The 17,310-nt window shown below is 42.9% G+C and overlaps 1 protein-coding gene across 5 annotated transcripts in view; it reads right to left on the reverse strand.

The window, feature by feature from the left end:
- BACH2 (BTB domain and CNC homolog 2) overlaps nucleotides 1-17,310 on the reverse strand; it is a 261,979-nt gene that overhangs the window by 172,625 nt on the left and 72,044 nt on the right. The window contains exons 1-2 of one of the 5 annotated variants that reach the window (XM_073336766.1): nucleotides 15,818-16,589; nucleotides 12,074-12,352 (exon numbers count right to left, since the gene is read on the reverse strand). The exons of the other annotated variants lie outside the window; for them this stretch is intronic. The gene's annotated coding sequence lies outside the window, so the exon portion shown is untranslated. Of the gene's footprint in view, nucleotides 1-12,073; nucleotides 12,353-15,817; nucleotides 16,590-17,310 lie in introns of those variants that run through there. 5 annotated transcript variants of the gene reach the window in all.

Here is a 17,310-nt window from a genome sequence, read left to right on the forward strand (position 1 = left end):
TACACTACTCATGTCATCTTAGATCAGTGGTGGGGAACCTGTGGCCCGCCAGGGTAATCCTGTCCACAGAATTCGCTGTTCCTGGCCAATGGGAGCTGCAGGAAGCGGCGCAGACAGCAGGGATGTGCTGGTCACAAACCACGGCCATTGGGAGCTGTGGGCGGCCGTGCCTGCAGACGGTCAATGTAAACACAGTCTTGTGGCCCGCCGCAGCTTGCCCACCACAGCCTTAGATTATTAAAAATGAGAAAAAAACAAATCCACCTTATTTTTTAGTATCTGAGACAGGGTGGATAAAAATCAATGAATTTGAAAAAAAAATCTGATATTTTTTATTTAAATTGGATTTTTTTGATAAAATGCTTTTTGAGGAAAAAAACTAACAGCAGTTTTAATTAAGATACATTATAGCTCAAAGATATCTCATCTTGGAACAGAGATTATAAATTCTAATTCTATAGTATGAGACAATATATTCATGTAATGTTTAAGGAAAAATTTTGTAAATGAGTTATAATAGTTCATGGATTAGGGACCGAATCTTATGGGGTTCCAGAGGCTTCTGTATAGATTATTCAGGTTAATCTTTCTATCTACTCAATGGGACTCAGTGCTCAGTCTAGAAAATACCATTAGAGATGTTTAGTTTTGCAGTTCTCAAACTGTGGATGTGTGCCTCTGAAAGCAACATGCTTGTTAACAGCAAAAATGTTTTAAAATAAATAAATAAATATATGGGGGTGAGAAATAACAGACCTCAGCTCTATTGTCCCTCTGCAAATTTGTGTACACAGAGTCACCCCTTACCTCTCTCTAAAAGTGCAAAGTTTCAAAAAGTTCAATGAATAGAAGATTGTTGGAGACAGAATAGATCTGGACAAGGAGAAGAAGTCAGGAGATAAATGTGAGAAGCGAGGGACATATGCTTGTTTTGTTAAAATATTATATGTCTGCTGTTGAAGAAAAAAACCCAGAATACTTAACGTTGTTGCTTTAGTTAAATAAAACAATTTAAATGTCTGTCTGGTGATGTTCTCCTCCTAATCCAGCATGTCAAGAAAATCCTCCAAATATTAATGATTAACCTGTTGAATTGGAGATAGTTCACCTCCCAGTGACTTCATAAATATCTGCTTCAACTACCTTTGGTAAATGAAATAACCAAACAATCATTCATTTTCTGATAGAGCTGTAAAACTAATCTGAAAAGTTTTCAAAATAAATTACTGTTTTAAAAATGTATAGTGCAGGGGTTGGCAACCTTTCAGAAGTGGTGTGCCGAGTCTTCATTTATTCACTTCAATTTAAAGTTTCGCGTGCCAGTAACACATTTTAACATTTTTAGAAGGTCTCTCTCTATAAGTCTATATATTATAAAACTAAACTATTGTCATATGTAAAGTAAACAAGGTTTCCAAAATGTTTAAGAAGCTTCATTTAAAATTAAATTAAAATGCTGATCTTACGCCGCCGGCCCGCTCAGCCCACTGCCAGCCTGGGGTTCCGGTCAACCAGGCCGACAGCAGACTGAGCGGGGCCCTGGCTGGCAAGGGGCCGGCACCCAGAACCCCAGACCACCAGCGGGGTGAGCGGGGCCGGCGGCCGGAACCCCAGATCAGCAGTGCACTGAGCAGCTCAGCTGCTGCCACTCAGCCTGCTGCCAGTCTGGGGTTCTGTCCGCTGGCTCCTGCCGGCCAGGATCCCGGCTGCCGGCCCCGCTCAGCCTGCTGCCGGTCTGTGATCCTGGCCCTGCCCACATAGAGAGGGTACCTACCTTCTCCCTGGTTCTAGCCCATTCTCTTTCTCTCTCTCTGCACTGAGCTGAGGGTGGGAGTGTGCTGACAACAGGGCTGGGGGTGAAGGAGCAGGCTGGGGGTTGGGGTGCAGGGTCTGGCCAGGAGCTAGAATGAGGGAGGGGGCTCAGGGTTGGGGCAGGAGGTTTGGGGGTGGAGTGCTTACCTGGGCAGCTTCCATTTGGTGGGTGCAGGTGGGAATGTGTGGGGGTGTGTGCAGGAGCTCCCGTTTGGTGCTCAGGGTGTGGGTGGGAATGTGGGGGGTGCGAGAGTCAGGACATGGAGGGGCTGGGTATGTGTGGGGGGTGCAGGAGTCAGGGCAGAGGACATGTGAGGGAGGTGCAGGAGTCAGGGCTGGGTGTGTGTGAGGGGGGTACAGGAGTCAGGGCAGGAGGCTGGGTGTGTGTGAGGGGGCTGCAGGGGTCAGGGCAGAGGGCTGGGAGTCTGGGGTAGTGGGGGTGCTCCCAGCCCCCTGCCCTGAGCAGCTCACGGCAGGGGGCTGGAGGCAATATGCCCTGATTACACCCCCTGTCCCCACGGTCCCATCCCCACCTGTTCTCCGCCTCCTCCCCGGAGCAGCGAGCACGCTGCGGCTCCGCTTCTCCCCCTCCCTCGCAAGGGCCATCAGCTGATCAGCGGCAGGGAGGGAGAGCAGGGGGGGCAGGAACCAAGCATGCTGGGAGAAGGGGGGGGAGGAGAGGAACTTGCCTACTCTGCAGTAACAGCCAGCAGGACAAAGCTTTTTCACCCTGCCTCGGTGGGGCAGGATTTTTAATGGCACGCTGCTGCCTGCCGGGGTCCCGGCCTGACTTAGGCAGCAGCGTCCCATTAAAAAGCGCCTCGTGTGCCGTCTTTGGCACGCGTGCCATAGGTTGCTGACTCCAGTAAAGGGTGTACTTCTAAAAATGAAACCTACATCTATCTCTGAGTTGTGAAGAACATGTATTAAGGTTACAAAAACCAACAAGAATGCATTTTTATGTAGAAAACCATAATTAAATCGAGTCTTCCTGACTAGTGATTTAAATCAATTTGACTTGAATCACAGAAAAGCTGGATGAACACAAGTCCATGGGGCCGGATGCGCTGCATCCCAGAGTGCTAAAGGAGTTGGCGGATGTGATTGCAGAGCCATCGGCCACTGTCTTTGAAAACTCAGAGCGATCGGGAGCAGTCCCGGACGACTGGAAAAAAGGCTAATGTAGTGCCCATCTTTAAAAAAGGGAAGGAAGAGGATCCTGGGAACTACAGGCCAGTCAGCCTCACCTCAGTCCCTGGAAAAATCATGGAGCATGTCCTCAAGGAATCAATTCAGAAGCACTTAGAGGAGAGGAAAGTGATCAGGAACAGTCAGCATGGATTCACCAAGGGCAAGTCATGCTTAACTAATCTAATTGCCTTCTATGACGAGATAACTGGCTCTGTGGATGAGGGGAAAGCACTGGATGTGTTATTCCTTGACGTTAGCAACACTTTTGACACAGTCTCCCATAGTATTCTTGCCAGCAAGTTAAAGAAGTATGGGCTGGATGAATGGACTATAAGGTGGATAGAAAGCTGGCTAGATTGTCGGGCTCAATGGGTAGTGATGAATGGCTCCATGTCTAGTTGGCAGCCGGTATCAAGCGGAGTGCCCCAAAGGTCGGTCCTCGGGCCGGTTTTGTTCAATATCTTCATTAATGATCTGGAGGATGGTGTGGTTTGCGCCCTCAGCAACTTTGCAAATGACACTAAACTGGGAGGAGAGGTAGATACGCTGGAGGGGAGGGACAGGATACAGAGGGAGTTAGACAAATTAGAGGATTGGGCCAAAAGAAATCTGATGAGGTTCAACAAGGACAAGTGCGGAGTCCTGCACTTAGGACGGAAGAATCCCATGCACCGCTACAGACTAGGGACCAAATGGCTAGGCAGCAGTTCTAGCAGTTAGGGTGGACGAGAAGCTGGATATGAGTCAACAGTGTGCCGTTGTTGCCAAGAAGGCCAATGGCATTTTGGGATGTATAAGTAGGGGCATTGCCAGCAGATCGAGGGACGTGATCGTTCCCCTCTATTTGACATTGGTGAGGCCTCATCTGGAGTACTGTGTCCAGTTTTGGGCCCCACACTACAAGGAGGATGTGGAAAAATTGGAAAGCATCCAGCAGAGGGCAACAAAAATGATTAGGGGACTGGAACACGACTTATGAGGAGAGGCTGAGGGAACTGGGATTGTTTAGTCTGCGGAAGAGAAGAATGAGGGGGGATTTGATAGCTGCTTTCAACTACCTGAAAGCGGGTTCCAAACAGGATGGATCTAGACTGTTCTCAGTGGCAGCAGATGACAGAAGGAGGAGTAATAGTCTCAAGTTGCAGTGGGGGAGGTTTAGGTTGGATATTAGGAAAAACTTTTTCACTAGGAGGGTGGTGAAACACTGGAATGCATTGCCTAGGGAGGTGGTGGAATCTCCTTCCTTAGAAGTTTTTAAGGTCACGCTTGACAAAGCCCTGGCTGGGATGATTTAGTTGGGGATTGGTCCTGCTTTGAGCAGGGGGTTGGACTAGGTGACCTCCTGAGGTCCCTTCCAACCCTGATATTCTATGATTCTATGATTTAAATCAAATGCACGCTGATCTGAGGGCCAGATTTTGCTACCCTTATCTCACATTTATCTATTAAGTACGTCACTGAAAATACAAACAATTACTCACACGCTTAACTTTACCACTTAATGGAGCTCCTCCAACAGTAAAGTTAAGCCTAAGTGGAAGTGCTTGCAGGGAATCTAACACCATACTCAATGACTAAATACACTGAAACCAGTGGGACTACTTAAGGAGTAAATATAACTCTACAGAAGTAAAAAACTGCAAAACCTGGCATTATGTTTTTAGTTTATTTGGTTTACTTGTTTCTTGCATTCCTCTAAGCTATGACAATGGAAATTAATGGAATTTCACCAATTATAGTACATTTTGATTTCAGAATCTCAAGTACTGCAACACTAGGGTAGCAAACTCTGAAGGTGGGATATTGCTTTCTATTTTTTAAATGGGAACATTTTTACTGGCCTTAGGTTTTGTAACAGCTTGTTTAACATAGCCTAAATCCTGGGCCACATTTGACTTGACAGTATCCCTTTACAATCCTTTGGGAGTCCCAAGACACAAAGCATACAGGCCACAGAAAGATGCTGAAAGGCTGATATGAAAGTAATTTTTAGCCAATTTTTATACGACTTTCAGTATATTTTTCTTTAAAAGGGTTTTTCTAGGAAGCTTTAAAGGAACCTTTCAAGATATTAATCTACTGTCAGTTACTAAACAATGGTGTAAATCAATGTAGCTCCACTGAAGTTAATGAGGCTATGCAGATATACACCAGCTGAGGATCTGGTCTCATTATTTCATCTACAATTGTTTCAGCATCTCCTTCTTCCTACTTACAAACATACCCACATATGGAACATAGCATATGAGCTAATCAAAAACACCAGATTTTTATCCAAATTAGCCAACTCTTATTTATCTGTGTACTTAAGTGGCCCTATCACTGTCGTAGCTGCGTGGCTGTCAGAGGCTTAGCTAAGTGGAAACAAAGCTCCTGAGGAGTGGAAGAAGCAAGTCAGGGAGCCAGACCTGGCTTTCTGATTCTCAGGTTTACCCCAGCCTTGACGTCAGCAACTTTGAATCTCACAGCTGGTTGGGGTCATTAATGGACCGTGAGCTTGCGTAGCATTGCTACGGCAAAGCTCTGAAAGTCAGTGCACAGCCCCTGGCTTACTGCAGATGAGCTCCCATCTGACAGGGAAATTTTCTGTTAGGCATTTGCAGCTGGATTACGGCCGCTTTGCATCACTCTATAACACAGACTATGAGTCTGCCCTTAGCTCTGCTATACCCACAATTTATACATTTTTAAAAAAGATTAACTTCATCTCCTCCTCAACTCTCTCCCTGCTGTCACAATTAACCTAATCTAGGGCCTGGTCCTACAGACACACATGTAACTTTACATCTGAGACTAGCTCAACTGACTTTAATACGGCTACTTAGGAGAGTAGAGTTACTCCCATGTATGTTTGCTGGATTGGATCCCACATGCACATTTTTTAGGTGCTGACTGGATTTTTGTAAATTCTTGTCATAAAGTGTTTTAAAATCCCGTATCAGCACAGGTCAACTCTTTATCAATGGAACAAAGCTCACCTAGAAAGCCTTTGCTGCACACAAGCAGGTCACAGAGCTGAATGATGGAGCTCAGCCCTCAACTGGCCCATGTTTCTTTGCAGTCAGGTCACAGACACTACGCCAGAGTCTTCTGTGCTTCTTCCCACAAAAGCTGCCAAGCCACAGAACTGAAATTTCCCTACCTCAACACCCCCAATAAAAATCCACACCTCCAACTGACTCCTTCCCAAACACTCTCCCAACAGATGGGGCTTGCAGTATGCCCAGAAGGTAAACAAATTTGGACTATTTCAAAGAGGGAACAGGTGCAGGGAACGTGAGTGAATCCCAAGTCTAGGTGTCATCCTAGCAAACACTCTGTTAGGATCCTCCTTTCTGTTAGAGCAAGGAAATGTCAGCTTAAACATCTCTGCACGTTGCAACCATGACAGCACTGCATGGAGAGAGGTGCAATCTCTCAGGTGGCCCAGAGGTCCCAAGCTATTTACGGCTTAATAGGTGGGAGGATCAATATGTTAACTCCCCCTGGAAACCCACAGGCAGCCCTGGCAGATTCTGGAGCACGAGTATTGTGAATATGTGGAAGATATGGAGACGAACAGCAGACATAATGGGCACGCTTTCAAGACTGGCTTTCTTCTGCCTCCTGGCACAGATTCGTGCCATGGAGTTCTGCTCTGCAACATGCAGCAGGTGCAGTGCTCCCTTGGACAAGCTCGCTTCTCCTTGTCCCCAGTGCTCACAATGGAAGTTCAAGGTGCCTGGCCAGTGTGTTTGGGGTCCAGCCACCCAGCGTACTTATATGCAGGATTTGGGGCCAAGAGAATACCCATATGTAGAGCTCAAAATTTCAGATACATTAAATACACCAAAACCATGTTTATCTGAACCTTCTTCATTCAAAACTCCCTCTTAAACGCAAGTCAGATGATTCATACCATGTGCTCATGTGCTCAGTAACTGCCCCAATTATCCTAAGTCCCATTTAGCAACACATTTCAAGGACATCAAAATCATTTCAGATAAGACTGGTTTTACTTTATTTGAAAAGCAGCTCTTTTACTATGCTCTCAGGTCCAGACTTTGGTATTCTAAGCTTCCCCCGCAAGAGAGGATGACGTTACATCACAAGAGGCTAAAGTCGTGCATTTTGCTACTTCGCCCTAGGTGTGAGTTATCAGCTTTTGCAGGGAAAACACATGATCCTTGTCATAAATATAAAGGGAAGGGTAAACCACTTTGAAATCCCTCCTGGCCAGGGGAAAGCTCCTCTCACCTGTAAAGGGTTAAGAAGCTAAAGGTAACCTCGCTGGCACCTGACCAAAATGACCAATGAGGAGACAAGATACTTTCAAAAGCTGGGAGGAGGGAGAGAAACAAAGGGTCTGTGTGTCTGTCTATATTCTGTCTTTGCCGGGGATAGACCAGGAATGGAGTCTTAGAACTTTTAGTAAGTAATCTAGCTAGGTACGTGTTAGATTATGATTTCTTTCAATGGCTGAGAAAAGAACTGTGCTGAATAGAATAACTATTTCTGTCTGTGTATCTTTTTTGTAACTTAAGGTTTTGCCTAGAGGGGTTCTCTGTGTTTTGAATCTAATTACCCTGTAAGGTATCTACCATCCTGATTTTACAGGGGGAATTTCTTTATTTCTGTTTACTTCTATTTTTATTAAAAGTTTTCTTGTAAGAAAACTGAATGCTTTTTCATTGTCCTCAGATCCAAGGGTTTGGGTCTGTGGTCACCTATGCAAATTGGTGAGGCTTTTTATCCAACATTTCCCAGGAATGGGGGGGTGCAAGTGTTGGGAGGATTGATCATTGTTCTTGAGATCCAAGGGTCTGGGTCTGTAGTCACCTAGGCAAATTGGTGAGGCTTTTTACCAAACCTTGTCCAGGAAGTGGGGTGCAAGGTTTTGGGAAGTATTTTGGGGGGGAAAGACGCGTCCAAACAGCTCTTCCCCAGTAACCAGTATTAGTTTGGTGGTGGTAGCGGCCAATCCAAGGACAAAGGGTGGAATATTTTGTACCTTGGGGAAGTTTTGACCTAAGCTGGTAAAGATAAGCTTAGGAGGTTTTTCATGCAGGTCCCCACATCTGTACCCTAGAGTTCAGAGTGGGGGAGGAACCTTGACAATCCTCAATGTAGGTCTTGGCAGGCAAATAAAAGAACAAGCCTCAGCATCAAATAACTTTAAACGCAAGGCTGATTGAGCTTGAAGTACACATAGCTACAGGGCTCTGACTGTACCTAACACCATAATGTGCCCTGCCCCCCTGAAGTTACACAAAGTGCAAATCAGGGCAGAATTTAGCCCACGGAAAACAGTATTCTGCACTGGGCATCTCATTACCAGAAAGATGCTGTTGACAAATGGGAGGCTACTCAGAGAGGAGCCATAATTATGATTAGAAGGCTACAGAGACTGATTTCGGGGGAAAGATTAAAAGGACTACGTACGTATAGCTTGGTTAAATAAGGACAAGGACAGGACATGGTAGCAGTCCACAAACACAAAAAAAGTAAACACCAAAGGGGCAAGCATTATTTAGATATGTGAATGTAGAGAGTATAATTAAGACCAAGAGAACTCAATTCAGAGTGGGAGAAAGTGAAGATCACTATTCGGACTAACTCCATGACAGAAAGTTTGGTTTTCACTGTGGAATACTCTTCCCAGAGCTAGTAGCTGAAGCCCTTTCCCCTGAGTCATTTAAAATTAGGTCAAGGAACAGATTTAAAAAAAATTATTAAAGCTACTATTAGACGTATATAATACATAAGTTAAGAAAAGAGTGTCTGTATATCTGAGTATATACTACTAGACTGGCAGGGAGATGGAGTAGATCAGTGTTTTTCAACCTTTTTGATACCAGGAACCAGCTTGCTGCCGTCCTAAACTGTGTCAGGGAGATCTCAGGGACCGGCCCCAGTCCGCGGACCAGTTGTTGAGAAACACTGGAGTAGATGACGTAACAGGTCTTTTCCATCTTTAATTTCTGTGCTTATGAAAAAATAATTTACCAACCAACAGGCTAATAATAATGACATTGCCACTAGAAATAAAAATTATGGCAGTCTGTACACCAATACCAGAAGCAGAAAAACTGAAATGGGTGATCTAGAATGATTGGCCTGGGGAGGAGAACTCAACTATTTTAATTACATTACATATCCAGTGGTGGGGAGCGTGATTATCAATGGGACATGACACCTCCCGGCTACACAGTGCAGACTAGAGAATAAAAGTGAAGCAGCAACACGCTACATAAAGGATACCATGAATTCTAATGCGAAGAGGAATTCAGGGTGAGGAAGACCAAAGTATAGTTTGTATAAATACAAAACCCAGTTAATAAAAATACTAACAAAACAGTGAGGGATTTATTAATAGCCTCACATCATAAAAAAACTATCTAAAATCATGTGCTCACTGACGAAGACCACAAAAGCTTCGTAAAATGATAACTACTGTAACAGCCATAATGGCTTTTTGTATGGATTTTTATATTTTAAGACAACGTTAAACATGCAAGTGTCAGTAAATGCCAACGTTAAGATTTCACACATAGCCTTCTTAATGTGTGTACAATGAATGCGATTCCACTGTCATGCACTGGTTTAAAATAGAGCTATAACCAGCTTCTTGTCCCATGAAAAAGTGTTTGGACAAGCAAGTCTTTCCTCCCCAATGCTTTTTTTTTAAACTGCTAATACAGAGTCTCTGTATTAGCTTTGTAGAAGGCAGCAGATCTAGAAGAAACTACGTTTGTTGTCCTTAGTGCAGTACGAATATTCCTAATTAAATTCCAGTAGCCCTGTGGTGAAGTAGGTCTTGATAGTCCCATTTTACAGCTGGAAATACAAAGGGTTAAGTGACTTAAGTCAAAGTCAGCCAGCAAATTAATATTGGACCAAAGATGAGACCCAACAACTTCTCGCTTGTATGTCTAACCCACTATTCCACAGTGTAGTGCTGCCTAGGAAAGTCAATCATTAGACAGTTCAGTTTCCCTTCGATAATATGGGATTAATAAATAAATCCTTTGCACTTTTATAGCACCTTTTCATCTGTAACTTTCAGAGAATTGAAAAAGGGGGAAAACATGAGTAGACACATTTTACAAGACAGCATCGCAGAGCACACAGATCTGAAGCTGTTTTTGTGATAGGCACTGAGCTAGTGGATCTAATCTAATCTACCTTCCCTACACTGCAGGGGTGTTGCAAGGATAAAATATACTTAAGATTGTGAGGTGTTGAGATTTAAAATTTTTATTAAAGCTAATGTTAAAATTATATAATGCACAGGTTGAGGGAAAAAGTGTCTGTACATCTGGATATAGACTTCAGTGGTTCTCAAACTTTTGTACTGGTGACCCCTTTCACATAGTAAGCTGCTGAGTGAGACCCCCGCTATAAATTAAACACGCTTTTAAATATATTTAACACCATTATAAATGCAGGAGGCAAAGTGGGATTTGGGGTGGAGGCTGACACCTCGTGACCCCCCCATGTAATAACCTCACAACCCCCTGAGGGGGCCCGACCCCTAATTTGAGAACCCCTGTGCTAAATTATCCACAAATACAAAGTTTGTTTTTAAAAGTCATATGATACATATTGTACACAATCAGCTGAATAAATTTAAGAATAGAGTTTAGATATTACTATCCAAGTATTCGGGTACATCACTCATGAAAAGTGGTACAGAGATTTGGTTGTGGAAAGCAAAATACATCAATGAGTGAAGATTGTCCCTCAGTAATTGAGAAATAAGGTAGGTTGTCCATTTAGAAAATACAATCTATCAGGAAAGTCTTTCAGTTACTTCCTTACTGTGCTTCTCATCGGCACTCCAGCTCATCCCTCCTGGTATTGCCGATGTCTAGTGATGTGTTCTATGTAGATGTCCCTCGAACATCTGATGGCATCCGACACCATGAGTTGCCACATCGGCCGAGTGTAGCATTGACCATTTCTGCATTCTCGCAACACTCACTCTTTACTGGGGTCTCATGCATCCAAGGCTCCAATGATCAGCGCGTGTGTCTGAACCTGGTAACCCTTAGCTCTCAAGGTATCGGTCACATATTTCTCCACCTTTCGAGTACTACAATGATCATAAGTACCAGATAAGTACCGAAGACAGACAGATGGCATGAGACATGGATCTGTTACACCGAAGAGCTGGGTTTCATTCCCAGATCTGCCACAAACTTCCTATATCGCCTTGAGCAAATAAAACTTAATTTATTTGTGCATCACTTATCCCATTCCATCCCACTAAAATATCAGTAATTGTATCAGCTTAACTCTTGCAAGCCATGGAGTGAGGATTCACCAGAGATGAAGTACAGAAAATTAAGAGATGCTAGTCAAAGAGATGGGAACCCAGGACCTCCTGGGACCAGCCCAGTTCACATTCTCCTAGGCTAATGGGACTTTTGGGGAAATGAGGATGAGCAAGAGGAAGATCCCTTTAGCCACTTCTTTTTGAACAGTTCATACTATATCATGCAAGGTAGGAGACTCCCCTCAACTTGGTCCTGTGTAATAGATAGGAGTTGTTCCAGAGCTAAACAGTAGTTAAACTACTAGGCGACGAAGACAAAATTTTCACATCCCAGGTGCCCAAGGGGCAGTACTGTTATCCTAACCGTCACAAAGGCACAGTTTAAAAGCATAAGGAAGTTAGCAATAGCCTACTTAATTTAAATATCTTAAATCTACAGAACCAGCTTAGAAAACAATTCTCAAATACTGCCAGAGTCAAATGACAGCATATCCATAACCAAAAAAAAGAAAGGAAAAAAAAGGAAATCAAGCTAGCACGGTTGAATGGAAAAGAACAGTAGCTCATCACAGCTACGATATTGGCCCTCACAGTGTGGAAATCCAGCCCAAATTATGTCCACATGCTGAAGCAATCTACATTTTAGACTTTGGCTGATGGATTAGAGAGAACGAGAGAGAGAGAATATGAAGGAGAAAAAGCTAAATATGAGCCACACTTGAGATTTTCAAATAGACGTAAACAGAATGGTCAGAATAATTCCATAGGTCTGCTGGACCACTACAAGTGTAAGGCAGTGCTTGAAAAACTTACTCACAAAGGCCAAGTGAAAATCTGGGTGCACAAATGGACCAGTCCCTTTCAGCCCTATCCAGTCCTCCTGATTGATGCTGGAAGTGCTTCTGTTGAGCCAGCAGAAATAGCAGCTGTCCCCTTCTGTTGGGTTACTGATTCATGACTGGAAGTGCAGGAGAAGGGCAAGCCAACACTTACTCCCTACTCCACTTCCCCAATAGCCATGGTGATAGGAGATGGAACAAGGATTTCAGCAGAGACAGTGGTTACATGGACAATGCTTGTCAATAGCTAGATCTGTAGACATGGGAAGATGAAAAAATTTCAAGGTCAAGATGATCTTATTGTAATTAAAATAAGCGTGGCAAAAACACTACAGCAGATGTTCTGAGTTCAATGTAAGTCTTTTCTTGGAATTAAATACACAAAAACAAAAGAGGAACATTCACATAGCTCACTTTTGAGGATATGCTAAGAGATTGTTTTCTGCTATCTGCTCCGTCAGAATCAAAGCTCCACTAAAAATCAATGGTTTAAGTCTGTATCAAGTTATTATGGTGTAAGAATGCCAAACAACTTCTTTCAGTGACTGCTGAACTTTTATAGGTAAAAAAGTAGGAATTCACAAAAGCATAGCATTCACCTCCCATAAAATAATTTTCCATTACCTCTCTTCTCTCAATCAATCTACAGTTGAAAATTACATTATCAGAGAAGGTAAGGCGAGTGAGTCAACAAATCTGGTTTTAACAACAGCTCTGTTCTTGACTCACTATGTGATCTTGGGTAATTCAAGACCTCCTCATATCTCAGTTTACATGTGTGTGTATTGCCATTAGAAATATATAATTCTCCCCCAGTAAACAAGAGCTTAGTTTAATTTACAAGAAGTGCAAATGCGCTCTTTTGTTTCTACAACTGAAATATGAGTCTTTGATCAATACTCAGGTCAAGAATTTAAAATGTAACAAGCAATAAAAGCCTAGTTTTCTGGGACAAGGCCATTACTTTTTGGGGTTGTTCTCCTTTGAGAAAAGGGGATGAGAACAAAAACAGTCAACATAGCTGTTGCCTGCCTGTATTAATTCTATACCAGTTCCCAGAGGAGGACTGCCAGAGCAGTTTTCTAGTGAAGAGGCCATAGTATTATAATGCCTCTTGACAAGAGCAGGCATCCAAGCAAATACAGGTTCTAAAATATCTGCAGCTTACCAGAAGCCAGAGAGGAGTGGAAATTTGTAGGATGATGTATAAATGGGGGGAAGGGGGGAGAAGAGGGGGAAACAATTTAGGATTTGCAAGATTTAGCCTTTGGATTGCAAAAATGTGATCTTGTGGTCTTAATACTACATCACTGATTTACATCATATATTTGGATTCTGCAATATCTTCATTTGTTCTGAATCATCAACAATAGCTAGGCAACAAATGCACGACACTGAGTGCATACTCATGCGTGCACCCAGACAATTAGTTTTACATAGTATGTTTTAATATTTCTTGTACCTGCAGTCTCGGAGAACAAAAATTACAGATAAGCAAGCTTGCTACTGAGATGCTGCATAAATTAAAGATCAGGTTAATTTACAAGTTTAATTTTCTTACAGTGAAAGGGTGTGGGAGCACAGGAGGGAAAGCACGTTGTAGGTTCTCCCTCTCTCACCCTGATCAGATTTTCCCAAATGCTCTGCCATCTCCAAAAGCAATGGACCTGGGATACACAGAAAGTCCAGTGGGCTTGCAGCATTATTAATCTCTCAATTTGTTTTGCCACTCGTAATTCTACTATCCTTTATTTCAGCACCTGCACTGCAGCCAAGAGGAATGAAAGCTTCCTTCAGGATGGTTGCAATTATTATTTGTTAAGAGCAGACAGTGTGCCTATACCTAGACAAGACAGACACAAAAGATACACTCCCTAGCGAAAGAGCTCTCAAACTAAGCAGACTGAATGCAAAACACTTGGGAGATTAATGCAGACAAAGACTGGTTCTTAGAACATCTTTTGATTTTACTATTTTGCTAATGGATGGGTGACAGCAGCGCATACTGATGTGGGGAGCATACGTGGGTTTCATGGAAGGCAGAATGCCAATGTTCATTCTCCCTGGAGACTCAGTCTCTCTGATGTGACACCCACGCTCACACTGGCATCACAACGGTGCTAGCTACAATCTTGTTTGAGACTCCGTTGGTGGGATACTGTTTAAATATGCTTTAGCTAGCACAGGGCTAAGTTCCAACCTAATGCCCATTATCTCAAACTTTTTTTTCCCCAGGTTTTATTTATGGTGGAAGGGACCTGCATTGTCAGCTGCGCCACCAGGCTTGCATGCTAGGGGAATGTAAAGGTTTGATTAACAATTACAGCGCCTTATGCCTTGCATTGAAGCATAGTTTGAACACCACATAAGCGCTAGCTACTTCTGGCACTCCACAGCTAGCTTCAGGAGCTGGGGTCCAAGAAATGCGTCTTTGCATCAAGGATGTGTCACCTCAAGGGTTCCAATAGCTTTGACCCTCCCCACTACATACAGTCAGGAAAAATTCCTCTGCCCCGCTTCTTCGACAAATGCAAACTACCAGGTACATAAAGCTCATCTGACGCTACCACTCTGCACCGGCCCTGAGGTACAGCAACAAAGCAGCAGTAAACTAGGTGGCCAGAAATTGCTTCTGTGTTTTCTAAAATGATTCTTTAAATAAGGTCCTGGATGCTTTTCGAAAATTCATGTTTTAATTTCAGAGATATCTGTGCTGAAATCATTCAAAGGGTTAGTACCTGGATGCAATAATACTTGCTTTTATTTCAGTGGCCAATATACAGAAGGTATCTGAATTCTACCATAAGCCTATCTTCCATAAAAATACACTCCAAGTGAAAGCCTGATGCACACATGCTCTCAGACTGGAAGTACTGCGCCCCCCCCCCCCCCGCAATCTAGTTTATAAATTAAACAAATCAAAATAATAAATACTTTAAAAGGACATCTAGGGTCAATTCTGAAAAGTGCTCATCATTGATCTAACTCTGCTCCCATTCAAGTAAATGGGAGTTTTGCCTTTGACTTGGATGGGAGCAGAGTTAGGCCAATGCTTTGCACTTTTCAAAATCCCGCACAAAGCTTTTAAAGCCCTCAGATTTGATCTACCTTAAAACTAGTATAATGTGATGGGGAAAATCCTCTAGATTAAAAAAACCCAAGGTACTCTGCATTCGGTTTGCTTTTGAATCTACCACTTCATTGACAGGAAATTAAAACAAACCAGCGCCACGTACGCCACAGACTTTTAAAAAAATCAAAACGTTCTGTGCTCCATCTGTTGGCTCTGCAGCAGCAGCTAAACACTATTCACAGATTGTGCGGATATCACTAGTGATGTTACAGCACATAAAATATCCTCAATTCCAGATTAAATAAGATTTGTTCTACAACCTTCTCTTACAGATAAGACACTGAGAACTGGATCAACCTGTCCTCATTTTACACCCATGTAACGCTGTTACATCAATGAGGTTTCAAGTCTGTAACTGAGGGCAAAATTGGTCTGTGTTTATTTAAATAATGGTTAAGGTTATGTTAATATTTTGCCCCATCTTGCACTCCAAGAATATTCAAAGTTAATTGCATCTTTTGCTCGAACATATATGAAGATTATGTCTGCCTTAAAGAGACAGTGACAGCTATTTCCTCCAGCCATGTTACCAACACCACTTCAGATTTCAAAATGAAAGAATATCAAAAATCGAGTTTACTTAACTGCTTATTCTCTTTAATTTATATTTTTTTCATTTTACACTCAGCATGGGCAATGCGCTGGCAGGTTCTTCTGCACCAGTGCAGTTCTGTGATGTTTTTAACATTGCCTGGGAACAGTCAAATAAAATTTTCAATGGCATTTTGAAATAATGACCAGAAAATATTTTCAGTAGCATTAGCTTTGTCAAACATTTTATTATAAAAAGGCTAAAATTTCAGTCCTACCTTAGATTAACGTCTATAAATTTGAATTTCCCAACTTCATCTAGCATTTCAATTTTAAAACCGTTTCCTTGATACCCACACAGAAGCTGAACAGAGAGACACACATCCCCATGCACACAACAGCAGACATCTCAATACAAAGTTATTTTTAAAAACAACACAAATACGAATGGTTTTCAAAGGCATAAAGGTTATGTTTGCTCACAGATACCTGAGCCTATGAAGAAAAAACTTATTTTGCATCTCTATTTGGCACACAAAGCACATTCACTTTATACATTAAGCAACTGATAAATACTGTATAGATGGTTTTTTTATATGGTGAAGCTTTAGTTTGTAAGGGGAGTAAGATATTATCATACAGTTCATACAAATATTTATTTTACAATACTCTGCTTGTGTAAAAATAAATAATTGTGGCCTCTCTATTTGTATTGGTCCAGATCCTTGACTATGGCTGACAGTACGTCTACACTGAACTTGTGTGATGTGACTGCAGCTCACATAGACATACCAGAGCTAGCTTCTAGGTGGCTAGCGCAGGCACTGGTAGTAGTGAAGCTACAGCAGAGGGCATTTCAGCGCAGATCAGAGACACATGAGGAATTAGCCAGGATTCTGGGCAGACCGGTACAGCCCATGCTGCTGAGGCCTCACTGCTCCCAAACCTGAGCTTGCTAGATTAAAGTTAGCGTGGGTACATCTACCCACGCAGCAATCACACCCTTGCTTGTACTGTAGACAGCCTGTGAGAGAAACAACACAGGCTGAACAGAGTGGGATGTATGTGTGAAGGTGGCATAATGTTCGCCTGAGGGGCCAGCTACTGGCCTAAGTTAAAGCGCTCATTAGCCTGCTCTAGCTTCTGCTTGCTGCCAATTGCCCCAGCAGTCAATGAGGGTTTAATGAGATGCAGGGAAGTCCCAGCCACACACCCTATTAAAGAAAAATGCTGGGGTGGGAGGTGTCATAAATATAAAGGGAAGGGTCACCACCTGTCTGTATACAGTGCTACAAAATCCCTCCTGGCCAGAGGCAACATCCTCTTACCTGTAAAGGGTTAAGAAGCTCAGCTAACCTGGCTGGCACCTGACCCAAAGGACCAATAAGGGAACAAGATATTTTAAAATCTTGTGGGGGGGGCGGGGGGAGGCTTTTGTTTATGCTCTTTGTTTACATGGTGGTTCTCTCTTGGGATTGAGAGAGGCCAGACAGAAATCCATCTTCTCCAACCCATCCTAATCCAAGTCTCCAATATTGCAACCAGTA

The sequence above is a fragment of the Lepidochelys kempii genome, chromosome 3 (assembly GCF_965140265.1).
Source record: "Lepidochelys kempii isolate rLepKem1 chromosome 3, rLepKem1.hap2, whole genome shotgun sequence".
NCBI classification, from domain to species: Eukaryota; Metazoa; Chordata; order Testudines; family Cheloniidae; genus Lepidochelys; species Lepidochelys kempii.